Here is a 26636-nt window from a genome sequence, read left to right on the forward strand (position 1 = left end):
ACTAGCCAAGAAACAATACGGAAAAGGCTTCCTATACTAAGTTAGGTAGGAGTAATTACATTGCAGCTGGAAAACGGGTGTGGGAAGAAGGTTATGTGATACAAGCATCCCAATTCTGAGACACTGAAGCTAAGAAGGAAGCAAAGTCTTATAGCTTAGTCACTAAATTAAGAACAGGAGTTAGAGATCTTTATCCCAGCTGTCCATAGCTGAGAAAGTCATTTAATTACCTACTTGAGCCTCAGTTGTCTGGGTAGGTTTCCTTTCCCACTAAGTCTGTCCTTGTATCTACAGTCCTTTGCATTACAACCAGCATTTAAAGTGCTGTGATTACACTTCATCTTCACTTCCTTCTAACTTCTCACCCTTGGTGCTGGCAAAAATCACTCTTATAATTTGAGGGGATTCAACAGTAGGGACATGTAAAACAAGTGCACACAGAAAAACTGTAACTCTGTGCAATAGAGTAAATCTGGTCTTATATTAATTTTAACCAGCTAGTGAAAACTCTGGTTGCTCAATGTTCTCACTTCATTGTTTAGAAAAATGACTGCTCAGAGAGGTATTGTTCTTGCAGATGGAGGGAAATTTCTGCCTCCAGTAATATCTGTGGAATGAAGTTGCCTGGAGTGGGCATGCTATGGCTTAACTGAGGACACTCTCTGGCAGTGATACTCTTCGACAGTGTAAGCTGGTAGTTTTCCACAGTGCTTACCCAGTATGAGGACATCAGCCTTTTTCCATTAACTCATCCTTTCTGCAGCTCTGTGGTTTCCTGTGCTTGTTCTAGTGCAGATTTCCTTCCATCCACAGCTTTGTTGCACAGCCTTTACCTCAGGAGGCAGCAGTTTTGCCCTTGTTTTGGTAATTGTAAACTGCTGAGGGCACCAAAAAAAATGCTAACAGCTAGCACCCTACATTTTCAAAAGCCCTACATATTCCTTCTGCTCTCATAGCTGAGACATGTAATAACTGTGCCACCTCAACCTACAAGAGATTGGGAAATGTTGGCTTAAAATTATCTTTACCAGTCTCCTGTCTCTGTGGCAGCCGGAGAGTATTAGCACAGCAGTCTTCAACAACATGTGGATGTATTTCTCACAGCGCTGCCTCTGAGTTTGGCAGCCTAGCTCAGCACAGCTTATACAGACTGCTTGGACCGTCCGCATCAGCCTTCACTGCTGCCATTCAGATTGGCCTGATGATTAACATTGCTGACAGCAGCGGCCCTGCTCCTCACAAATATTCTTGTTGCTTTTTGCCATCTGATCAAGCCTCCTCAGGGACATCATCTGAGGGAAGTAAAGGGAAATCATAAACATGATCATCTAACTTTGAAGCTGCTGCTGTTTCTGTCCGTATCTCCGTCAATAGCTCCATGATGTTTCTGCTCCCTTTGGTCACACAGTGCAGGACCACAAAGAGATGGCGAAGTTAGATCTGGTACTGTCGGTAGGATAGCCACCGAGACCTGGCACCCCGGTGGGTCAAATTTACCTCGCTAAGCACAGACCCTCTGCTAGGCAGATTCCCTCAGGCAGAGAAACTTTGTATCCTGGCAGCACAACTTCTGCTTCCCTCGACAGCCGACTGAGAGCGTGCTTGTACACGCAAGGCAGTGGCTCTGGCTTTCACAGTGTGAAGGTGCCTGGCAGCTCTTGCACGTGGCCAGCTAGCAAAGCGTCTTTGTGAGGAGGTGAAGAACAGTAAGCGGTGCAAACACATCCTCCTATGTTAGTCACTCCCGCGGCTGGCTCCCCGATCCTCCTGCTTCACGGGGAGCGTATTTTCAGGCAGGAATCTAAAACTGGCTCTGGGAAGGGAGGACCTAAAAGACAGAGAACAGGGCTGATCTGTCTGTTGGTTTAGCTTCTGCTGTCTTCCTGGGCATGCTTTGTTTGATCATGTCTAATTTTATACATGTACTGAAGAAAGCTTTCTTTCTCTCTGGCTATATCCTTTAAGATAGGGAAAAAGCCTAACAATTGGTACCTACACACAAATCACTCTCTTATGGGCTGTCTGCATTAGAACATTTCACTGCTTTGGGTACCTGGGATAGTTAGTTATAATATTCCTAGTCCCCTTTAGATGCAGTTATAGCAGTGAAGACCTGATGGGAAACAATAAAATCAGCTGGTGTTTTCTTTGCACTGTTACTGTGTCCATGTTAGAACTTTTATTGATGTGGCTATAATGTACTTAGCTCTGTCTATGATCTGTTGTATTTGCACTAGTAAAAGCTGTGTGATTGAGACCTTAATAGGAAGATCTTGCCAGTGAAGGGTTTTTCTTTTTTCCTGAAGAAACTGGATGCATTTTGCTGTTAGCAAAGGACTTGAGAGTATTCTGATTTCTGTTACTCCATCTGGCACTGAAATTAGTTTGAATGCTTTGGTACTATTTTCTGTTGCAAAAACCAAGCATAACTAAATATTTGTGACTCCAAGATACCATATATTGGGATGATATTTCACCTAACAAAGATCAACTACAAATTAATTCTGCAAAGTAAAGCTCTGATCCTGCAAGATGTTCCTAACGGAAGGGTCCTTGTGCCCCTGCTTGTTCTGAAGTGGTGGCAGAAGTCAGCTGGGCTGTGAAGGGGTGTAGAGAGGTTGTCCATTCAGGTCCGGGTGTGATCCTAGGGCCTAGTCATCATTAAAATCAGATGGAAAGCACTAGTTCTCTGCTTTTTATGCTTGCTACCGAATATATAGTTTTTAAGCAAAACTTCTGGAAAACTTCCATATGTAATGTGATTTCTACATTTTGGCTTTGTTAACTAAATAAATATATTTGAGACTTCTGATGACAAATTCAGAAAAGAGGTCACGCCAAAAAAGCCAGGTCTCATTTCATAGTGATTCTGTGACACCTCTAGATCAAAGACCCAACTCAGGTTCCTTTGTGTGCGAATTAGCTGTGCTTTAATCATTCAGTTTAGATTTTCAAAAAATGACACGACTAAAACGGAAACAGGCACTGATGAGTGTGTCTCTTCCGGTGGCTTTACCTCATCCTAGAGTACTACCGTATGAAAAAATGGCTATGGTACTGAAGAAAAAATGCCAGACCTGGAGAGAAGAGTGCTCCCTGCTCCTCAGAGATTGCCTCTTTCCATTGCAGTCAGGGACATTCCCCTCATTCCTCCACCTCAGATTTAGAAGGGCAAAGTTATCTATCTTCCTTGGATTTCTGTGGTCAGTTAGGCTGATGAGAAATCACGGCTTCTTTCTATGCAGGAATATCATTTTATTTGTTACATGATTCGTGGACTGCTTAGTCATGGACTTGGTTGTTTTGCTGTTCAATCAAAAAAGACATCATGAATTCTGCAGATAGAAATACTGAGTGACAACCGATGCACTACTGTTGTCCTCTTTGCAGTCAGAAAATAGCCAACTGCCTACTTTATTCATTGCTTTAAGAGCACAGCAGAATTTGGCCTGAATACTGAAAATGAGGAGTCCTTCTTCATACAGTCATTACTGCTTCTCCCGTGTTTTAATCCTCTGTTGCCTTCCTTCATACAGTATTACTATACAAAGTGACTAGAGTCTGAACAACTACTAGATCAGTTCCATATAGAAAGTCACCAGTGTCCAGCTTCTACCAACAAGGAAAGAAACTGAAGTGTGAGCAGCCTCTTTTTGAGATGGGGCAGACCACGTATTTTGAAGCTGATGGTACGGTGACACGGTGCGATAGCATTAACATCCAAGCATACAGCCACCGGTGGAGACTGCTCCTTGGCAGCGTTATTCCCTCACCCAGGTCAGCGGCAGCAGGTAGGAAACCAAAGAGCCAGCCTGCCAGATCCCCCAAACGAGCTACGATTTGATGTGGCTGAAACTCGTGGCAGATCTGATTTGTATAAAACTTCCTTTGGTTTAGATCCCTGTGGGGCGCATTTTGAATCCAACCACTCAGATCAAAACTACCAGCTGCAGACCAAGTGAAACCGCAGGTTTTGATACACAGCCGTGAAAGGCGGCTTCAGCCCCGGCTGCGAGCCTGCACGGACAGCCGCGCCGGGGGCTGCTGCCCGCGCCCGCCCCGCGGGGGCTGCCGCGGGGGGCGACGTCGCGCGTGGCCGCCGCCTCCCGGCTCAGCCCGCACCCGTCCCGCGGGAAGCCGGTCCCCGACCCGCTGCCTCAGCGGCGCCGGTCGAGCCGCTCGCTGGGGCAGGGAGGGGTCCGGCCAGCGCCTCGGCGCTCTGCAGCCGCCCTGCAGAGCAGCCCCGCGGCCGAGCGAGGCGCCGGCAGCGGCGGGCGCGGGGCGCGGCGGAGGGCGGCCCCGCCGCCGGCCCGGGGGGCGGAGGGAGGCGGGGAGCGGCGCGCGGGGCCTCCCCGGCGGTCTGCGGCTGGGGTGGGGCCTCAGGGGCTTTTGGGCTTTTCTTCCCTGCCCGCGGCGCGGCGCGGCTGGGGCTGCCCCTCCCGGCGGCGCGCTCCGCCCCGCCCCGCGCGGCTCCCGCGGCCGCGCAGTGTGCGTGTGTGCGCGCGTCCCGCCGCCCGCGCTGCCCCGGCCGCGCCGCGCAGCGGGGCCGCAGCCCGGCCCCGGCCCCCGCCGCGCCGGGCCTCGGGCGCCTTCCCCGCGGCCGCGCACGGTGAGTGGGGCCGGGGGCACCTGCGGGCGGCGCGGCCGCGCACGCCGCGGAGGGGGCGCCCGGGGCGAGCGGGGCGTGTGAAGGGGAGGCTGCGGGGAGCGAGGGGTTTCTAGCAGGGTGAGATCAGTGCCAGCCCTTGAGGGGGCTTGTCGCCATGGTGTGAGGGGGGACTTCGGGCTTTGTTTGCTCCTGTTGGGTGCCATGAAATACACTCTGCTCCCTGTTTATGTAATTAGCTGCTGTTAATTCTGGGTTGCTCTGTAGACCTTAGGCTCGCAGTTTTCGCGCTCTGCATGAATATTAAATTAGTATTTGTGCAGACAGTCATCTCTTTTTTTCTTTCCTTTTTTTTTCTCTTTTTTCTCCAGTCTGAAATAGCTATCTCAGGTAACTGGAGTTGACTCTAAATGTGATGCCTGTGGGTTGACTCCTGTAAGCCTTATTCACACAAGTAAGATCTATATGCATGAGTAAGATTTTTGCAGAATGATTTTGCATGTTTCTATCCCTAAGCGTATAATCCTCGGTAGCTTTTGGAAAAGATGGGCTCGTATGCTTCAATTTGCGTGCGTGTGTGCAGTCGCTGATAAATTTTGGCAGTTTATAAGTGATCGTTGATAAAGGTCTGGTGTCTTCATTTTCTTCAAGAATACATTAAGTTGGATGAATGCCAGCGTTTTAATACTGTAGCAGCAACAAGAGCAGACAGCCTTAGAAAAAGCATCAAGGAAATGGTTTAGCTTTTCTAGTGTTCATAATTTCCAGCCAGTGTACTTTTAAACATTTCATTTTAAATTGCAGGAAACGATCAGTTTTTGCATTTATCAGCATGCTGATTAATAATGAGAAGATGTGATCTTGGAAAAGCTTAAAAGTAAATGTTGATGCTTCACTTAAATAACGAGGCAGAGGAGAAGGGGAGGCGGGAAGAAAACTAAGTCTCACACACCTATTAGCTATTAAGAAAGAGAAGACTGTTAGGTGATTATTAGACAGTTTTCATGCAATTTGAATAAATTGAGTGGTTCAGTATAGACTGCCTATAGAATAATAGACACATCTGGCATTTTGTACCCAGCTGGACTTTTGGAAGGGTGGTGCTGCCTAGCAAAACTGTTCTTTGTTCATAACTTCTCTTTTAGCCAAAGAACAGCGTATCTAAAACTTAATTCTAGGAGTTGGGTGAATACTGCATCCAACTTCAGTTTTCCATGGTAGTCTATTGATATTTTACTTACTATGAAACACATATTGACAGGGATTTCATGTTTATAGTATATACCATTGACTGAATGACTTGATGCTTCATCTTTCCTTTTCTTATTAATGATCTAATTAGGGGAAGCCTCTGGAAGGAACATGGAGTTAAGATCTGTTCCCAGTGGAACTGCAGTGAAAGACACTGCAAGTGTAGCAAGAATTTCCAAAAAAACTCATCAGCCAAGACAGAGCCAGGTTATTAACACTGTTAGGCCTGTGTTTAGGCTCTGGCATAATGAGCGAGATTTTAGGCATTTTTTTGTTGTTGGGGGAGACAAGGGTATTTTATTATTCTCAAAGTTTTCTATCAGAAGTTCTTCAGGAAACCTTGCTAGAAGTGTGTCTGTGCAAGTCAGTAGTGTGGGTCAAGTTCAGAGTCTTAAGGTCTTGTGAAAATCAGACCCTGAGGACTTCCGTAAATCTGATCTTTCACTTACGGTCACTTTTCCCCCCCCCCTCCTGATTTGTACTCTAGAGGCATTTTCTTTTAATTTCTTTTTAATGGCATGTAGAATTGTATTTGTAAAATGTATCCACAATAAAGAAAGTCAGTAAGATTACTTTTTTTTTTTTTTAATGTAAAAGCCAGCAGGATTAATGTACTGCTCCATAAATACACATGGAAAAATGCTAGATCTGTAATAGAACTGTAAGTGGCACTTAATCTTTGAATGAAAATAATAGGTAATGCATAAAAATAGTATTTCCTGTTTCAACAGTAGAGTTAAATATTGTAATAGAGATTAACTGAAACAAGGTAGATTGAGCCAAATTTGGAGGCTCTGATGATTTATACTAGCTGTTCTGGCCTACTTTCTTCTTTGCCTCTAACACATCACTCTTGCATATGTATTTGATAATAAACTACAAATGCAAAATGAAAATGATGTTCTCTGAAGAGAAGACAGAGGTTTTTTGCTGTACTATAGTGAGATTATAATTTATGGCACATATTCTGATCTCTCATACCTCGGTGCAAACTGATGAGCTATGATTAAGTTGTGCCCAGATTTGCACAACTGTTTGGTCCCATACACAGGAAAGAACATAGTTACACCAGAAAGCAAGCTCTCGGGGCTACTTCTGATGATTTAACACTGTTTGAGGTGTTTTAATGCTACTACTATGAGAATGTCTTTGGATTAAGATCAGTGAACATTTTGCCTCTGCTATAGCCCTTGCCACAGTGTCTCAAGGAACTGCTGAATTATGAGAGCTGGTAATTATCTGCCTACATTAAGACTCATTGACTCTGAGCACAAAGAGCTGAAAATGACAAATGCTCGGGGAGAAGCAGGTCCTCTCTGGGGTGTTTGCTTTCCTTGTGCCTTGGTAGGATAAGAATGGGAAGTTGGGGATATGGAGAAAATGGTGATTAGCTAGCTGGTGCATACCTACTCCTTTGAAGATGGAAAATACCATATGAGGATTGTTTGAATTAAGTACTGTTATTAATTTCTATTAAAGATACGGCTTGCCTAAGCCATAGATTATTTTAAAGCACTGTTTGAGCTGTGTTTTAGGTCTGGTCAAGCAAAAAGGCCAGTGGAAGTCTTTAATAGGAAAAATAATAAGTAAATATTTTCCTGTTTAAGCATTTTTAATAGCTGCAAAATCTGTGTATATGGGAGGGAGGAAAAGGGAGGAAATGAAGTCGAGTGAGGAACTGTGTTGTGAGGTAAAATTCTGATATCGTTCTTTTATGCCACCCTGCAAACACATTTGCATTTAAATTTTTCAGGCAAGCCAAACTGTAGGAACAGTGCAGAATGCTAAATGAAACCTGACAGCTAAATCGGAAAATGTCACATAACGATCCTGGGCATTCCCTCGCTTGGACAATGGTGTTTAAGAATGTTACTTGTAATGATTATAGATCTGCTTAAAGGCTACTTTGACATAAAGACAAGTGTAGAAAAATAAGACATCAATTTTATTCTAAGCTATTTTCACTTCAGAGATGTTTACGTTCTGTCACATTACCCTGTAACTGCTGTGAGACTCGCAGGAACTGTAAAATCCTTTCCTGCCCACCAGCTAGCCACAATATACTTCTTTGTGTTGGTCAGGCTGAGTGACTGAAGAGTGATTCTGAAGAGTGATTGGGGGCTCAGTTTTGATCTGGAAGATACTGGGTATCACCACACACATACCTTTTATACTGCTTGTGCGAACAAAGAAAGCAGTAGCTCTTTGGGGAAACTTGGTGATGCAGCTCCTGTATAAGAATAAAATGAATTTATGCTTACAGCTGGCATGATGTAAAAGACAAGATGATGACAACCAAAGAAAACATGAAAGGCTTTAGAAGAGCTCTGTCTTTCTTACCTTTTCATGTGCAAAACTTAGGTGTCTGCAGCTATCAGCAATGAGCTGTCCCTCAGTGCAGACAGATCAATAATGCGGAAGAATCTAAAGACGATGAAAGACAGAAATAGGAAAATAAAAAGAACAGCAGGTTAACATGCATATTGGATGTGAAAGAGTACACAGTTGCAAGACTGAAAGAAACCAAGGGCCTATAATCAGACATGGCTGTGGCGGTGAAGCAATAATGTATGGCAATTCAGTTGTCCATCATATCCTGATTATGAATGAAAGAATAATAGGCTTTACATGCACTGTGTGGATGCATCTGGCTCCCTGGATTAAATACAGGACACCTACCCTTTGAAAGGATGAAAGGGAAAGAAACAACAGAGCTGATTAGGAGACCAAAAGGGCTGATATATGAAGAATGATTTAAAATTATTAATATGTATAGGTCATTGAGAAGTGACTGAGTGGAGGCAATGACACCAACAATTACAGGAGTGGATACTCACAAAAGGGATAAATCATTTATATCTTACCAAGGGGGTCTAACTAGACTTAATGGGCTGCAAAAGAAAACGTAACTTGAACAACAGAAAAGCTTCTTGATGGAATGATCTAGTGGGCTGTTAAATAATCTTCCATGAAAAATGTTGGTAGCATTGTTGCTTGGGTTTTTTTTAAAGTGGAGTCTGTAGAAGCCTGGGAAATGTACTGCAGGGCCAGCAGCTCTGAGTAGCAGCACCCCTGGCTGAATTAGGATATTAGGGTGGAGACTTTCTATCTAGAAACAAAGATTTTTACTAAACAGGACAATTCATATGGATGGAGTTAACTTCTGAACTCCCCTCTGTGGTCTGCTGAAAAAGATGGTCACGCTCTGGTAGCTTGGGTTATATGCCTCTGGGGGGGATGGTGGACTGGATGAGTTAATAGATCTTTTCCCATCTTTAGCTCCTGGGAGCCTGTGATCCAGGAAACATATGAGCACTTATCTTGCGGGCAGCTGAAATGCATGCCGTTATTCTGTAAAACAAGTGATGTAGCATGTTGTATACCTTTTTGGCAACACAACCAGGGAGGATGGAAATGATGGAAGACACTTTCCTGTGGTGACCACAGCAGGTCAGACTGGAATTACTGCTTGCTGTACATTGACTCTGTGATTTTGTATCCTTGGTCCCATCTAGAAGTCTCATCTTGAAGCAGAAAAATGCCCCAAGTCTGTTACTTTATAGATTTTCCTCAAGTTGCAACCATTAGCAGCAAAAATAGACGCAACATCGTGTACTTGCCGAAATGTGAGAAGCAACTTCAAAGGGGAGTGCAGCTATCCTGAAATTGTTGGCAATGCGCAGTTAGAACGGCTGATGGCCATGATCCAAAATGCACTGAAGTCAGCGGAGACATTGCTTCTTTAGATCAATTCCACGATTTTTCAACCCAAGATGTTGTATTTGCATATGCTTGAATTTAATCAATTTATTTTGGGATTAAGGTATTTTTTAGAATGTTGTTCCCAAGAATATAAAGAGATGCAGAAGTTGCAATTTGAACTTAAAGGAAATTAGTGGGATGGTATTACTGTATACTGGTTGTTATTCTTCAGTCTCCTTCTCTAGAGGCAAAGTGGGTCAGTTGAAGAAATGTCTCCTTAAGGAGACAACTAAATAGCCAGCTAGTCTTATAAGGTACCTCCCCAGGCAAGTTTGATGCCTTTAACACCTAATCTTTCCTCCATAGGATTTTTTTGTCGTGTCCTGGACTAGTTTATATACATTAGGCATACTCTTATTGCAGAACAGGTGGAGTTATAAATGTTCCAAGATGGTATGTTGTTGCTAGATAGGGATATTTTTATCCTGACTCACAGTGACTGCTTTAAAAATTGGAGATTGTTTGCCTGTCTTCAGCTTGAATGGTTTATCTGAGGTCAGGCAGGGAAAAAAATGGCAAACATTTACAACAGCAACATTGCACAGTTTAAGAATGACCCTCCTTTCATTAAGTACAACTTAAGTCCAAAAGTTCCTCATCTGGTGAGTTGTAACTGTTATTTTTACTTACTTTATTTTCCATCCAAAGTAGAAAGTAGGAAGAAAAGAAATCATTACATTTTGTTGTCTTGGTTTCAAAGGAAATTAGAACACTTAGAGAAGTTAAACTTTCTTCCAGAAAGGACATTAAGCCAGCTTGGATGTTCTTGTTCATCCCCTCCATAAGCCAGTACTGTTGGCTTTCTTTTTACCCTTATATTAATTTTTCATTCTATAAAATATCCCTTCCAGGTTCTGTCCTGAAAGAACACAGGGCTATGTCTCTTCCCTTCATTAACTGCATATATCCTGATTTAGAGGAATACCAGAGAACTGGTTGAATATGGCAATTCTCATTGATTCCAATGAGTAAATTACTTTACCATCCGGTTGCCCATGCAAGAGGAGCACCTACTATCGTCTATGTTAGTTTATAGGTGTGAGTTGGTTGTATAGTATTAATTACCTTTTAAAGTACAGGCACTAATGATACACAAAGTCTTGATTCACTCCCGGCTGCTCCAGTGGTCGTTAGCCTGGCTTTGCGGTCATGTGGGGGTGGCTTCATTACCAGGATTTTACATTTGTCAGGGTCCCCTAAGATCTTCCCCTCCCTCCCCCCACAAACACCAGGCAAAGGCTGCTGTGGGCAGGTTATCAGACCAAAATAGTCGATTGGCTTGGCTTGGCATAACAAGATAAAGCATCATTCCCAATTTATGTATCCTATCAGTGAGGCCTGACTCCATTCGGTTCAAAGTGCCAGGAAAGACATTCTTGTGGTAATTCTGGCACCCCTGAAGATAGAAAGTATTGGAAATTTTGAGAGAGAGCCTGTTCTCACAAAATGTCCAGGCCAGTTTTGTATAACTGAGAAGCTTGGAAAGTTCAGATAAGAAGCCAGAGGTTGGATCCAAGCTTGTGAGATTTGCTTGTCTGGGTCAAATTTGGCATTACGGCATGCTTCCCAAATGAATTCTCCAATGTGTAATTCCACTGTGAGACGACTTTCCTTTTTATTCTACCTGACTTTTGTTCATTTATCATTATTAAACAATTTCCTGGACACTCAGGCTTATAAGTGTGTGTTTGTACAACTACCAGAAGCTAGACAGGATACACAGTATTAACAGAGGTCAGAAGATAATTTTTCCCCCCTCACCTATAACACTACGTATACCTTGTTACTGTCGTTTCTCAAAGTTTGCCTGAAGATCTCATTTGAAGAATGGCTGTGGACAAGGTGTGAGGTTTATGATAGCATAAGCATATACAGTAAATTCTGTATTCCTCTTTCCTTTGCTTTTTTTGGTGGGGGAGAGGGGGGGTGTCAGGTTCCTAACATTGATAATACACTGCTGCACACCCTGACATTTTCTCTTTCAACTCTTTTCTTTCAAGTTTTAATCCTGTCCATGTCTTGTAATTATTTTGTAGCATGTGGAAAATCCTGTAGATGCTAATTCTGGTAGCCTCAGTCATGCTGATTGAAGAAGTAGTTCCAGTCCCCCATTTATCTGCCTTAGTATCTATTGTTTATTGGTGATTTGATTTATTGTGTCTTAAAACCCCAGGGTTCAGGAACTAAGACCACCCTGCGCTAGGCAGAATACAAACACAAAACAAACTGCAGTTCCTGCAATACACAGTTAACACTTCTTTTTTATGACTAACTGAGCAATTGAGGGAAATTCCCCATAGCTGATCTCTTCTCCAAGCTCTCAGCTGACACTTCAGCAGCGTTTTGATATCCTACAAGTTAAGTATCCAGTGTAGGGAAAACAATTTAAAATTGAGCACTACTGATATGAAAACAGGTTTTATGCCCTAAGGATGTTAAAAGCTCTAAAGAATTTAAGTGTGTAAAGCTTACGTTTCCGCTGTGTGCTAGGCAGAAATGTGACGCTCACGTTCTCTCTTCCTGGCCTTTCTTTTCCTTGTGTTCAAGCAAATGGGCTGACAATAGGCATGGGCAAAGTCAGCCCCTCTTACTGTCTTGTGTGCTTGCTTGTTTTAAGTTCCTCTATTCGGTGTTAAACAATGAGAGAAGAAAACCACCACTGAAAAAGATACCTATTCTCACGTAATCCTGTGAGAAAGGATGTTGCGTTTCCTGCACAGGTGGTCAAACTAGAGAGGTTCCTTGCTGGCCCTAAAATCTGTAAAGGCAAGAGGAAGGGTAAAAGCCTACTGAAATTACCCATCACCCTGTTGTGGAGCTCAAACTGTGGAGCAGTCTGTGCCCAGCCTTTGAAGACAGCCTGGATTGGGATTTTCTATATGAGATGAGTTTCGGAGGCAGAGTTTGAGGGGTGTCAAAAGGCAGTTAACTGAACCCAGACTCTCTTCTAAACATTTTTTGTTTTTCCTTTATTTTTTCATACAAGCACTCATGTACACAGACAGCTATGGACAAACATGTATAGGTACACGTGCTGACACATGGTGTTTAATAGGCTCAGTATGCATGCTGGCATGCCTCTTTTAAAGCAGAGGCCATCCCTCTGGGCATTTTGCCTCATGTAGCCTCATATGTGGAATCGCTTGGAGTGTAAAACCCTCAACGATGTGCCCCTGAAAGATGTGCCGTATATCTAGATCATTACTTTGGCTGGCCGGTGCTGGAAAAAGTGCCTGGGGAATGCCATTCTTCCGTTCCCGAGCCAGCAGCCCCGAAGGGGCACATCCGCGTCCCAGGCGGCTTTGGCGTGTGCTGCTGTCGCTGGCAGGTGCGAGGAAGGATGTGCGCCGCTTTCCGCTGCTGGGATGTGCCCTCTCCCAGCAGTGGCTTAACGGCCCTTGCTTCATGCTGTCTTAGGGAACCTGGGGAATATCCCAGCGTCGTGAATAACCCTCGAAACAGCTGACACTTTTATTAAGTCTCCCCTTTCCACAGAGTGTACAAAAGATCAGTCGGATGTATTTGACAGAGCCCTATGGAGCTCAGAATAGCTTTTTATCTGTTCGTATCACTGAGCAATATTTACATAACATGGGGCAGGACTGCCGGTGGTCTGATCTTTGGCTCGTGGCCAGCTACGTGATCCCATTAAAAAAAAAAAAAATCTAGCGGCATGTGGTGGTTGCGAATAGCCACAGTGATTTGGGGATCTCCTCCTGAAGGTATAGCAAGAGCTTGCACTACGACTGTCACTGCCCCGGCTGGCTCTGACAGCCCTGTGTTTGCATTCAGGGAGCCCAGATGTAAGTGAAGAAAAGCCAGTTGTGTGGGTCCCCCCTGCCTTTTTAATTTTTTATTTTTTTTGGACTCTCCTGCATCTGCTGTGCTGCACCAGCTCCCGCCTGCCTCTACAAATGAGACAATAACAGAGCAGATGTTCTTGGGCTGACAGATTAAAGAGTGGGAAATAATAGCAGATTTAGTGGAGTCTGAAGACTGCTGTGACCACTGTGGAGCACAGCATGGTGTGCTGGGACAGAGGCAAAGGCTGGGGCTGTTGGTCAGGTTGTCCAAAATCGGGGGGGACTTTTGAAGTTACTTAAACAAGAATCCCTTTGCTTATGTCTTAAAAGCACCGCGGTGTTTTGCTGACTCTGCAGCAAAGTCCCTATTTTCCTACCTTGGGAACAAAGTGAGAGGCCTGATGTGTGCTAGTGCTGCAGGTCCCTCTCCAAACAGTGGTTGGTTTAGTCCTTTATTTATTACTGCCCCTTGCTAAGGGGAGAATCCAAGTGCATGATGGCGTTTTGGGCGCTGGCTGCCAGTCTTTGGGCACGGCCAGCTCGGGGCTGTATTGCGAACGATTTGGGAGGTCCTCCAGGCTGCTGCTGAGCGAGGTGGGGGGAACACGCTGTTAAGTCCCGTAATGCCAATGCCTTTAGATTAGCTAAAGGTTAAATCCATGAGTTAAAGGCTAAATCCATTTTGCACCAAGTTTTCAGGCATGAATCCTCTCTGTAAGCAGCACCATGTACCCTTTTCTTGTTTTTTGTTTTTTTTTTCTTCCATACAAACATTATTGTCTTGTGCTGTAGTTGCCAGCAGTACTGATAGCGGAGTCTCTCTCTTCCCTACCCCCTCCAATTACTCTGCAGGTTCTCCTGTTTAACAGTTGTAGGTGACTACAGTAAGCCTATTACTCTCTGGGGATATATTTCTGTTGCTGATTTTACTGAATGGAATTGTACAACAGCATAAAAGATAAGACCATGTGAATTAGGATACTAGGTCATCTTTAGGGCTTTTATTTTCTGCTACGTGGAAGAGTAAATATTGCAACCTTGGTGGAAGATAAGGGAAATACTTACTGCAGCATTTATGAATGGAATAACTTGCCAGAGGACACAGATCTGCCGGCACTGCTACGCTCCTTACCTCAGTCCGTCTCAGTGAAGCGCAGGTGCAGCTCTCCCAGAGAGGGAAGGTGAACACTCATGCAGCATCCTTTGCTGCCACCACCTTGTTCCTGGTCACAGGAACGTGGGACAGCGCGAGCAGGAGCGAGGACAGGCTGAACTACCTTCCAGGTTTTTCCCTCCCAGGAAAAGCTGGGCCTCCCAAAGTCACCCTGAAGCTAAAGCAGTTGAAAAACCCACCAAAGTCTCCACACTTGCTGGAGGGCAGAAATCTGGTGTTAATTCCAGTTAATTTTGGTTCAGCCACCAAAACTCTTTGTATTCAGCCCCCAGGACTATATTCCAGCTGCTTTGTTTTAGAGCCAGCCTGGCTAATGCCTTCCTGGGGGCCTAGCCTGCATCTTCCAAGGGATACTTATCCAGGAAAATACTCTGCCTAGCTCTGCAGAAGAGATTTCATATTCAAATAGAAACAAGCAGTTTTTTGCTGAATTCAAAATCCACCTCTCCGGCGTGCTTGCTGGCTGCCTGCTGCAGTGTCTGATTTGCTATGGAGCCTTTGCAGTGCTCTCTGTTGTCACATTTAATTGTGTGTTTTCTGTGAATGCAAATGCATTTTGTGTTAATCTTGCGTTTTACCAGTGTTCTCTCCAACCCTCTGGTTTCCTAATTTTTTATTAGATTTTTTTCCCAAGGTGGAAGTCAAATTTGATTTAAAAAAAGGAAAACAAATATGTATAAAACCTAAGTTTTTAAGACAGCAGGATTACTGTGCTCCTGCCCTTCATTCTTTGTTTGATTTTTTTAAAAAAACAATGAAAATTCAGATCCAGTTCAGCCTGTAAGTCTCCATGAGCACAATAAACCATGCAAGGCAAGAGGGGCTCCTTAATTTCGTTCTTTATCGAAACCCATAGGCTGCTGGCCAAATCCTACTCCCTTGTTGATCTCCTTAGAAAGGCAGCAAATTTTTTCAGCTCTTGAAGCCCTGCCTGCAGATTGCTCCACCGATCACTGAAAAAAATGCATTTTGGAGGGATGTATGGGGGAGCATTCCCTTGTATTTAATTATTTTGCTTTTGTGATTTATTTTTGTGTATTTTCTCACTTCCTCGAGCACCTTTATGATGTCAGAAACTAACTATTAGAGAGTGTGTATCTTACTCTGCCCTTTAATTAATAGATGCAGCCTACCAGCCATCATTCCATGAACGTACCAGCAAAACGAAGACAGTCCTGGTGTGTTTACCATGTGTGTGTGTTTGGGGGGGTGGTGGTGGTAAAGAAGTGGAAAGAAAAAAACAGGATTTTACAGCAGTAATATAATATTAACAAAGCTTCTCCAGAGGCTTCAGAATTAATTTCAGGGCGGGGAGTTAGTTCACTTTCAAGTTACCTTTAAGTAGAGTGCTGAAAAGTAAGTGTTGCATTTATCCTATGTGGGGAATGGAAGGGCAGCTACCCAGACCATCTTTCCTTAAGGGCCGCTGTGTTATAGTTGCCTTTGTGAGGTCCTCAGTATTCAGAGTTGGAGATGGACTCAGTGTGAAACAAATGGAATCTGCTGGTCTTTTGTGGCATCTTATAAAAGCCTTTTTCTCCCACATCATTAGAAAATGCAGGGAAACAGTGAGGAATTTTCTTTTTTGGGTTGTCTGGCTTGCCGCAATGAGATGGTGTGGAAACTCTTTTGCTACTCTTTAGTTACCCATGGATGATTGTGCCTAGAACGTATACAGAGAGAACATATGCTGCTATTCCTGCCTATTTTTAATTATCTTGTTTGTGCTGCCTTCCTACAACACCTACCTCAGTGAAGTTTTGGTCCATGACTGAGGCGCCAGGCTCCACAGTTTGAGAACAATGCAAAAAGTGAGTAATAATTCAAAATCTGCAAATGCAACTAATTTAGGATATTTCATAGATCCTTAGAACCCTCTTTCTTAAAAATTGGAGGAAAATGTACTTGTTAAACTCATAGTTAATTTTTATTGAGTTGGAATTGCCCTTAACCTCAGAGAGAATTTTGCCTGAATAAAGTCTAAAAAATGGTCCTGAGGCTGCTGTAGTCTCTTGAACAGTTTTTAGGTTTGGGGGCTGAGTTCTTTGGGTTTTTTGCCCTTTATTCTCTTTGCATGTTAACCCGTGGCAACTTTCCAGCATTGTTCTCTGAAGTGCTGCGAAAGTACAGCAGTGCTCTCGCTGCTAATTCAGCATAGATCGAACGATAACATTTGTAAAGGTTAATGATCCTACTTGAAGATAATATTCCGCTCACCCATCCTGCCTTGCATATGAGCTTACGGCTCCTCTCCTTTGTACGTGGTCTGTTTTTTACTCAGCGAAGGTAGGTGTTACCAAAGCTGGCTATTGTTGCTCAAGACCTCTCTTCTGATTCACTTTTTTTCCATTTCTTTTCTTTTTCTTTCTTTTTCTTTTTTCTTTGTTGGTATTACATGAGTGGAATAATTGATGATCCAGTGTAAATACTGTGGCCCTGGCAAAAATCTCTCTCCCTTCCTTCCTTCCTTATAAGCACTATAGAGATGGTTATGCCACTGTGCAATGTAGAATAGAGTGGGAGACAAGGCTCCAGGTAAATCTGTCATTAAAGCATGTGTCATCAAATACTATCCACAGTTTTGACAAGCTCCAGTATCCAAGCTGGATATTCACACTTTTCCTTCTCTTTGGTTATCACCTAACTTTTGCTGTTGTAATAGAGTTTTTGCAACCTTTCCCCAGTTTTGGTGTCATGTGCATTAAGACCTTATGGTTGTGCTGTGCTATTGGATCTGAATTAGAAATCATACTGCCATTCAGTTACTTGTGGTACTGGATCTCCAGCATTTCCTGAATGCTGAAGATATTCAGGATGGCTGAAGATAACTGCATGAATATCCAACTGTATTACCTTTTGTTGAAGAAGTGGTTCTGTTCAGGATTTAAATGATTCCTGTTAGTTGCATAGGATTGTTAGCTGCTTACAAAAGGGCAGTGGAAAGGTGTAAATAGTATTACAGTAAAGTTAGGTTTACATTCTCCTGGCACTAGCTGAAAATTGCACTGAGGCATTTGCCAGATGATGCAAATTAGGCAAAGTAAAGGTTAAATTGCAAATGGTAGCTGTTGAAATGAAGATGGCTGTCTTAGTGCTCCTGTAGGTGCTTTTCTCTGATAATAACCTCTGCTTGCCAGGTAGAAGGGACAGCCTGAGCTGATAACTGCTTTTACTGCTTCACTTGCATCCAAAAGAGGATACGTTTCTAGTGTGACCGTATTTAAACAGAAGCTTAGACTGGTTTAAATAAATCAGTTTAACACTAGTGCAGCAATCTTGTTGAGGCAAAATTGGAGTGTTCCCATGAGCCTGATTAATGTGTTGGCAAAATGTTGCTCATCTTTAAAATTTCCTGTTTTGTTTTTTCTAGCAGCTCTTTTCCTCTCATCTGCCTGATGAGAAGCTAACAACTGGCGGTTTCTTTTATGAGTATTTATGTCGGCATGTTGCGATATGTGCTCTCTGGGAGAACCCTGTGCTTGGACCTCCAGTGCGCCCTCACCTGATTTTTCCAACTTACAAAGCTCCTAGAGCTCAGTGCAGGTAGCCACCTCCCCCGATCCTGCAATTGAGGCGCAGGTGGTAACTCTTCCTTTGCTGGTTTACTCCATTCATATATAAAAATCTCAAAAGCCATGGCAATTTTGGTAGAAGCGACCATGAGGGTCAAGGACATGACAGTCGAGGATGCAGTCTGTCAGGACAGCCTGGCAGATCAAAACTGGGAAGAGAAAGATGCTAAACAGACCCCACATCAGGTCTGAAAAAGCTCTTATTTTTTAAAAAATGTAGGCTTCAAAGTGACATAAAATTTTGGCCATATTGGGAACCATTTGGATAGTCCAGGATAACTCATTGCTTTTTTTGTGTGGAGGAGAATGGGGAAGAATTCACTAAGCTTTTGTTTTTGTTTCTTTTTCTGGTGAATCATGAGTTTTCTTTTTTTTTTCTTTTTGATAAAGATATTTCTTTTCAGTCCAGCTGACACCAGTTTAGCATGCAAGACTGTGTTGAGGCTTTTATATTCTTTTTCTGGCCCTTGAGTTTTGGAACTGACAGAGATGCTATTGCTGCGGTAGGTTGGAACAACCTGATGGTTGGCAAACACCCCTCATCTTCTGACACAGAATGACTAAAGAGTGACTAGTAGGGATACTGCTGGTTTTGTCATTAGTTGGTTGTGATATTGCAAACAACTTATGAGTTTTATGAACTACATTGTATTAGGTTTTGCATAACTACATGAGAATAGACACTGATGAGAACTGCTTACTATTGTCATGTGAGGATAAGTGACCTTATTTCCTTGAGTCTCTCCCCTGACTGTCAGTGGGTGTGTTTGAGTATTGGTTATGGAGTGTACTCCCCTCCTCCGGGAGAAGTAATGCATTTGAAATTAATGAAGAATCCTTGGCTGAATTGAAGGGTTTACCCTTCATCTGGATTGGAGATTCACAACTTTGAAGTTTTCCTGGGAGAGAGCAAGACTCGGAGGAAAGCCACCATGTTATTAGTACTTGGGACAAATTTCCAGTGCTTGTTTCCCAGGGTGTTTTGCTTATTCACCTTCCCACTCTGCTAGTTAAAAGGAAAGTCCATACTTCTAAGGTGTTTGCCTTGCAGTTGTGTAAACTGAAATGTTTTGTTTAGCTGCAGAGCGTAGGGAGGAGCATGAGAGCTCCAGTTACCTGCTGGACGTTGGCTTCCCGCAGCTCTGGCAGTCTTGTCTTCCTCCTGCCTTGTCCAGTCCACGCTGCTGGGGCAGAGCAAGGGATTTCGTTTTTCTCCCAGCACTGCATATGGGTACTGACAGGTAGGAGTAGCGGAGGTCTGGGGCAGATTACCCACTGGCTGGGCTAGGGAGGGCTCTGTGCCTCCTGGTACCAAATGATATCAGAGCTGGTACCCCACGGGCCAGCGCTAACGAGGAGGCTCAGCCTCCTTCAGGCATCTGGTAAATGCCCAGCATAGGCTGACATAGTCTACCTCTTAATAGAGGAGCACATATTAGATCTGTCTCTGATAAACCACCCACCGACCTGCAGGAGCAGCTTCCAGATCTGCCTCTCCTTGGCTGATAGGCTAGGTTTTCTTCCTTATTTAATTTTTCTGTGGCTGGAGAATGAAGGCACTGCTGCACCTGCCTGCCATTCGCCTGTCAGGTCTGCCCCGACCGAACAGCTGTGCAGCAGCGGTCGCCATCTGTCTGGTTGAAGACAGATTGCTAATACGGAGAATCAGGAAGTAATTATAAGGCAAATTTAATTTACTCTTTTAGCATGTTGCAGTCCAAGGAGCTCCCTCTCCCATCGCCCACCCCCACTGTAAAAGAAAAAGGAGAAAAAAAAAAAAAGATGAGAGAGAAATACAGAAGAGGAAAAAACCTAGCTGTATCCTCCCCATCTGTCCTCTTGAATGACGCAACTGCTCAACTACAGACAGGTCGCTGTCCCTCCGTCCAGCCGAGACATTGCATGGTGAACATCAACCACTGGAGACGAATACCAGTAAATAGCCCTGCTAGAATAAAGCGTAACTTAAGGCAGAGCTTACAGCTGCTCTGGATTTTTCTGGAATTTGGGAGCCAAATAAAATTTCAGTACACACACCTTTTCTGGATCAAATCCTATCTCTGGGAATACACAATGAGCAGTTTTGAAACATTAAAAGGTTATCCAGAAGCAAAAGGGAATGATTTGTTTTAGCTATAGCGGGACTACCGGTGTGCTTAAAACTAGTTAAGCATGTGCTTAAACTTTGTTGGATCAGGGCCTCCATCTGCTATGTGGTGCAGCAGTTTCTGGTAGTCCCAGCTCCTGTGGCATGGGAAAGCTCTCTTCTTATTTGCGAAGAATATGTATTTAATATCTATTGCTTTGGAGACATGGAGAACAGGCAAACATGAACTTCAAGGTCACAAATACTAGAAAGTAAACAAAAATACTGAGAGTGTATTTATACTTTTGTAAACGGCTTTATTTTTGTTTCTTGAAATCTCGGAGTTGGTCACTCAAGACTCTGAACGGTTACTGCTAGCACAGGCTGTAGGTAGTCTACCTTCACTCTCCTGGACCGTGGACTCCGGAGGAGACGTGGGGGTAGGGTGTCATTTTCATAATGAACTAGATCCTGATCCAGTCACTGTTGATGTCAACAGAAAATACCTTGTGCATCGACTTGTAAAAATCCAGCACCAACGCTAATTTTACTTTTCCCCTCCATTAGTCACTGGCAAGGTCCCTTCCTGAGCCTGCAGGGCCATTCAGGCAGTGGATAATCCCCCCAAATAGCTCTGCACTTTAATTGTCAGTGAAAATTTTAATATTTTTTAGAATATCAGTGTGTGACTCAGCTGTTCAGAGAGGTGATGATGGGTGACATTACAGCTCTCCAGTGTGTGTTCTGTAGGACTTTCAACTATTCATGGCAGGAGCACAAAATGATGGCTGAGTTGAATCTTAGGTATTTTTTGTGCTAGGGCAACAGTTGCTACTATTTCTATCCAACTTTTTGAAGTTGTAGTTTCCTTTATTTCCCACAAAACCATTCCCTACTTACCGCAGCCAGCACACACAATCCTGACAGCCCATTTTTTCTAGTCAATGACTGGTTTCAGTGATGGAAGATTTATGGAGCCAAAAATCTGCCAACTTTTGTCTGAAAAGTCCAAACCCATGCTTTGTGTTTCCCTAAACTTTGGCTAACTGAGGGATTAGAAATCCAACTGATGTTCTCCCACCAATATGTTACAGTCTGCTATCCTGGGTTATCATCCTCACTACAGCTGTAGCCAAAGCTTCTCTTGTATCTTTTTCCCCTTATATTCTCTCACCGTTTTTTCAGGGGTTCAGGTAGCAGCATTGTGGTTTGAGAACTGCCTTAGAGGCGGGCTGTGGGGTTATACTCTCATGTTACTAGGTTTCCTCCTGAAGCTTTTGACTAAGCAGCTGCTGTCTCATGTGCGGTTAGTAAAGTAGAACTGTCTGGAGAAATTTAAGCAGTTGCTGCTTCCAGCTGTTTGCTACCTTTCTCCACCAAAATCTGCTGGGTTGGTAGACCTGAATGTAAATCGGTATTACCTCTGGCAGCTTCACTGGAACCTCATGTTCCTTTGACAACATACCTGAAACCACTGGGTTTTGCACAGAAACGGATTAAGAATATCACAGAGCCCCTCTGCTAACTTTACTTTGGTGGAGCAGCTTCCGGCAGGAGGAGGTGGGATGTGCAGCAGGGTCATAATTTCATAAACCTCTCTTTCCAGTCTTGTGGAGGAAGCCTGCCCAGATCTGACCTTTTTTTTCAAACCCTCTGTAATGAGCTTAGGGTGAACTGCTTATTTCTTGTTGGGTTTTGGTTTTTCTTTTTCCCTACATTATTAAAAGCAAGCGGCAATTACCTCTGCTTTCAGGGTGGAGTACTCCAGACTGTGGAGTACTACGCATGCAGGATAGGAGTCCTTTCTCCTACAGTCACGGTGATGTTGGAAACAGCCCTAATACCACGATGTTTCACATTGCTTTTGCCCAATCTGTGCCCCCCATCAAAATGTTCCTCTGTGATCAGGGCCTTGTGAACATCTCTTTGCTTTTGAAACTCGGCTAAGGATCCTCCATACATCCCTAATCTGGTACTGATGCTGGCATCATTAGGCTTTGTGCTCCCTGCTGCTGCCATCAGTAACCCCAGCTCTCCGCTAAGAATAGAAAAAACTGAGCAGCTTTTTGCTCTGACATATGCCTGAAAGGTGCTGAGCTTGTTGAATCGAGAGGAGAAGTTCACATGAATGTTGGCGGGCCTTAGCATGTTCAGCAAAATCTACGGATTTGTGAAAAGATAGGAATAGAGTTACATACGCAGGGTTTGTGGGGTCCTGACGTTTTCATTACTTTTTTCCATGCAGACTTGATATTCTTGCTGCATTGGGAATCAGTTTGGGCTCCATTCTGCTATGAGATACCATTCCCTCTCCTTTTGCCTCTTCCAAAGCTTGTTACTGCCAGCCCTGCCGGGGCAATGGACTGGCTGAGGAGGTGTGATTTGGTTCTCCAAGCTGGTTACAAGCCTTGCAGTTGTCACTGATCCATCAGGCTTTTAATCTCTCCATAGAGGTTTGCTGTTGGTCTTAATAGGAAGCTACTGTTCGTTGCAGATGTTTTCACATGTGTTTCAGAAGCAGCTGCTTGAAATGTGGCCTGGCACCTCTGCAGGCAGCAGCTGAGTGCCAGGCTCGGAGAGGGGCTGTGGGCAGGGCAACACTACCCTGCTGTGCGGGAACTGGTTGTAAATAGGAAGACAAATAGATATGTTCCCTTATATTTTTCCACTCCACAGCGATTCCTGGGAATGAGAAAGGAGGTGAATAAGGAAGGTTTCCATTTTATTAAAATGGAAAGACAGCTGATGTGAGATGCTTCTTTCTCTGAAGAAATGTTGCTGCAGAGAGAGAGCCAGGCTGCTGTGCAAAAACCTGCATGAATTTGCTCAGTTTTCAAATACGGGGTAAATCAGTTGACAGTCCCTGTCAGTCAGCCTGCTAAAGTGACTGAGCCAGCAAAGGAGACTCAGCAGGTGCTCAAATGAAATTCTTCCAAAATACCCTCTTGTTTACCCTCAGCTGCATCTTTTCCCAGTAAAACCGTTCAAATGCTGTGGCAGAAACTCGTGAGATTGAGTGGCTGTAATAGAAGCAGAGAAAAGGCCTTTTTGTTTCTTTCTCGAGTCACTCATGGAAAGTTCAAAGGGAACTTCTAATGTTTACTTACACTGCATTCAGCCATCCAGAAACTCTTCTCCATGAGTTATTTGAAGCTTTAATGTTTTATTAAAACCACTGTGGGATGTTGACTCTAATACGAATTCTGTACATGGGATGCCTGTAAAACCTAGGAGCTGGTATATTAAATATGAATTCAGCTAAAAATGATGCACATCACGAATAGGATTTTCCCGTCTTTTCCTGATGAAATTGAATATTTTTCTATAACTTTCACTAAAAGCAGAGCCAGGGTAGTACAAGAAGGCTTTTAGAAATCTCAGTCTGCAAAGACATTTTTGAACTTGAGGGGCATTGCCATCGGGATCTTTTTTGTCTATTTTTTTCATGTGGTAGTAGTCATCCTTTGAAAAACATGTTACTGTTTTACCTCCATGATTAAATTCACAGCCGGCTCACAGTGCAAAAACACCGGTAAGGATGCAGTTGCATTTGCAGGCTTTGATTGTGAAGTATTTTCACTTAATCAAATATGAATGAAACATTTGCATTAGGTAGTAACAAATAACGGGAATTACTGCATAACTGGTTTCCAGTGGGAGCAGATTCTTTTCCAGTCTAATTGATCCTGTTTGGTAATACCCTGGGAACTGTGGAAAGGCCCTGGGAGCTGCCACACGGTGAGCGAGCGCTCATGAAAATGGACCACTGTTTCCAGGGAGCATTCCTGCCTTGGCTTAAAGTACTGCAAAATCGAATTCACAGTCTGTGCCCCTCCATGCAACATATACTCTCAGTAATCTGTGCCTACTTTGTCCATGTTATCAACTAGTCCTTATGTTTAAGACTCAGACTATGGGAAATGAAAAATAGAGAGGTTTAAAATATGAGTTGGAATTAATGGAGTTTTGAGTGTGGAGAAAGTCCTAATCGAAGATAACAGGGAAGGCATTTTGGTGAATCCTGTTATTAGCCCCTTAAGGGTTCGTTCTTAATTATTTTATATGTTCTAACTTTTTTGTTGCCCCTGTGGAGTAAAATTTGACACATTTTAATGCAGAGCTTTCTCTGTTTTCTTTCATATGACTTCTTTTAAAAGTAAAAAACAAGAGTTTTGAGGAGAAGTTATTCCCTTTAGATTTCCATCTTCACAAGTTGTGTCCTCAGATATATAGAGCTAGATTAAGCGCCACCGTTGCAGCAGAAAAGAACTTGGAGATAAATGGAATAGAAATAGATTGTCAGCAAAAAATTTCAGCTAGGAACAGTCAGCATTACAAACAATCATATTGTTTGTTTGAGGTACAGTGTTGCCCCAGGGGAAAGTCAGCAGGAGTTTTCCTATCCATTTCTGTAGCGAGAATTCATCAGATTTCATCTTCTAGTTATAATCAGAATTTACAGTGTGAGTTTTAATTCAGCTAAAGTGAAACTTTCTTTTTTTAAGGCAAAAGATCAGGGAAATCCATCCCAGAAGAAATCCTGACATCTTTTACTTCTGGAAAAATGAAATCATTTTAGAGCTGTACATCCTTCATAGATCTGGAAAAAGAGTGACCGAAGGTACCAAGGAAGCCAGCTATAGCATATGCTGAACCCCATGGTTTTGATCCTTGGCGTCTGTTGTACACTGGCTTATTAAACAGCCTGGGAGGGAGAAGGCTAAAAGCACAAAGGCTGCTCACTCCACAGACTGAAATGAGGCTCCGCCACCACAAAGCAACATTTACATGTATGTGGCTCAAGGAATAAAGCAGAGAGGATAGATGGTATGATTTATAACCATGTTCTTTCCCTCCATCCATCCCACACTCACTTCTAGCTGACTTAGTGGAGCTTGCAAAACTCTACAAGTAGTGACCAAGCCTCTGCAGTTTCCAGCCACCATCAACTCAACACACTTCCTGGTCATTGCAGCCCCCAATTAAAATCCTCCAACACGAAAAGGTCTGTAATGTTGCTGCTGCAGGCTTTCACATAACAGAGCTCGATCACATCAGCCTGCCAGGCTGACTGTAGTTTAATTACAGCCTCCACGTCCATTTAGCTTGTTGATTCTTGGCCTGCACCTTTGTAGACTTCAGTCGCTGAAAAGAGTGAGCTTATTTGCTGGTCACTCATGGCTGAATTGAAAGACATGCCTGGTGATTCCAGAAATTAGAGTCTGCGTGGCTGATTTCTCTGGCCCTGGCTAGCTAAGCAGTAGGTGTAAGTGGGCAACTGTCATCTCAGCTGAAATGCTGATTTACAGCAGCTGCAGTTGTCAGTCCTGAGTAGGAACTGGCACTGCCTCAGCTGAGAGGCTCATACTGTATGAGAAAATGAGCTTCACCCACACTCACAAATAAGTTAATTTTAAAGTACAGTTATTTGGAAAAGGAAGGCCTTTACTTTAATGCGTTATTTGTGATGCACCTGTGATGCATGATTCTGTGTTATATCACGTATTTTTGAGTACTTATTAATATTTGGACCACTAACCTCTCTGCCAGGACAAGCATTTTGAATTTGGGCAAATTCCAAATAACTCTTCTTTAAAGCAGAATTAATAAACCAGCCATTATACACCTTTTTCTCCTTTGCCTCAAGTACTGAATGTATCTGAAATTCACACTGCCTTGTGGCTCAGAGCAGTTTAAACTTCACCTGGATTAATGGCAGCTTTGGGGTCCAAAGCCTCTGGAATCATGTTTCTTTTCTGTGTTGGTCAGGAGGTCTCAGGTCTTAAAGCTGCAAAATGATGGTTATGTCTGCAAAAGTATTTTGAGTTATGCAGGGTGATCTGTGAAGTGCAGTGGTTCCCTTCCCCTCAGAGATTTGTATTGCTCCTTTCCTTATAGTAAGGTAGAGGGATATGTAAGTAGTGTTGTGCCTGAGAAAACTGTAAAACAGTCCTAAAATACCACCTTTGGGAAATACTCGGTTAAAGTATGGTGTCAGTACTTGGTAACAAGAGATCATGGTATCAATACTTGATAACAAAAGGCTATATGAATTCTTGATTGGTTTTTCCTCCAAAAATACCACACAGACTGCTCTGCCACTGTGGGGAATATGCTTAATTACAAGCTCCTATAGCTTTTGTACAACCACATTATGTTTGGGGTTTTGTTTGCTTGTTCTCTTTTTTCCCTTTTCCCAGAACCTATAAATAGTTTGCAGTATAGAGGATATAAGATGAAAGCAAGATAAATTTAATTCACAAGTTTTAGAAAAAATACATAGTGCATATACGCATTGAAGGAATAGCTGAGCTTTGATCATCAAAGTTAGGTTGATTTAAATAATAAAAAAAAAAGGATGGGGAGTTTTGTTCTGCAAAAA

At 43.2% G+C, this 26636-nt stretch overlaps 1 protein-coding gene across 4 annotated transcripts in view; it reads left to right on the forward strand.

The window, feature by feature from the left end:
* Positions 1-4488: 4488 nt before the first annotated feature.
* The window catches only part of PRR5 (proline rich 5), a 94046-nt gene continuing 71898 nt past the window's right edge, over positions 4489-26636 (forward strand). For 2 of the 4 annotated variants that reach the window (XM_064516901.1, XM_064516919.1), the window contains exons 1-2: positions 4489-4609; positions 4978-5060. The gene's annotated coding sequence lies outside the window, so the exon portion shown is untranslated. Of the gene's footprint in view, positions 4610-4977; positions 5061-25060; positions 25082-26636 lie in introns of those variants that run through there. The other 2 variants (XM_064516911.1, XM_064516905.1) reach the window with 2 other exon arrangements.

This window comes from Dromaius novaehollandiae, chromosome 1 (genome assembly GCF_036370855.1).
Source record: "Dromaius novaehollandiae isolate bDroNov1 chromosome 1, bDroNov1.hap1, whole genome shotgun sequence".
NCBI classification, from domain to species: domain Eukaryota; kingdom Metazoa; phylum Chordata; class Aves; order Casuariiformes; family Dromaiidae; genus Dromaius; species Dromaius novaehollandiae.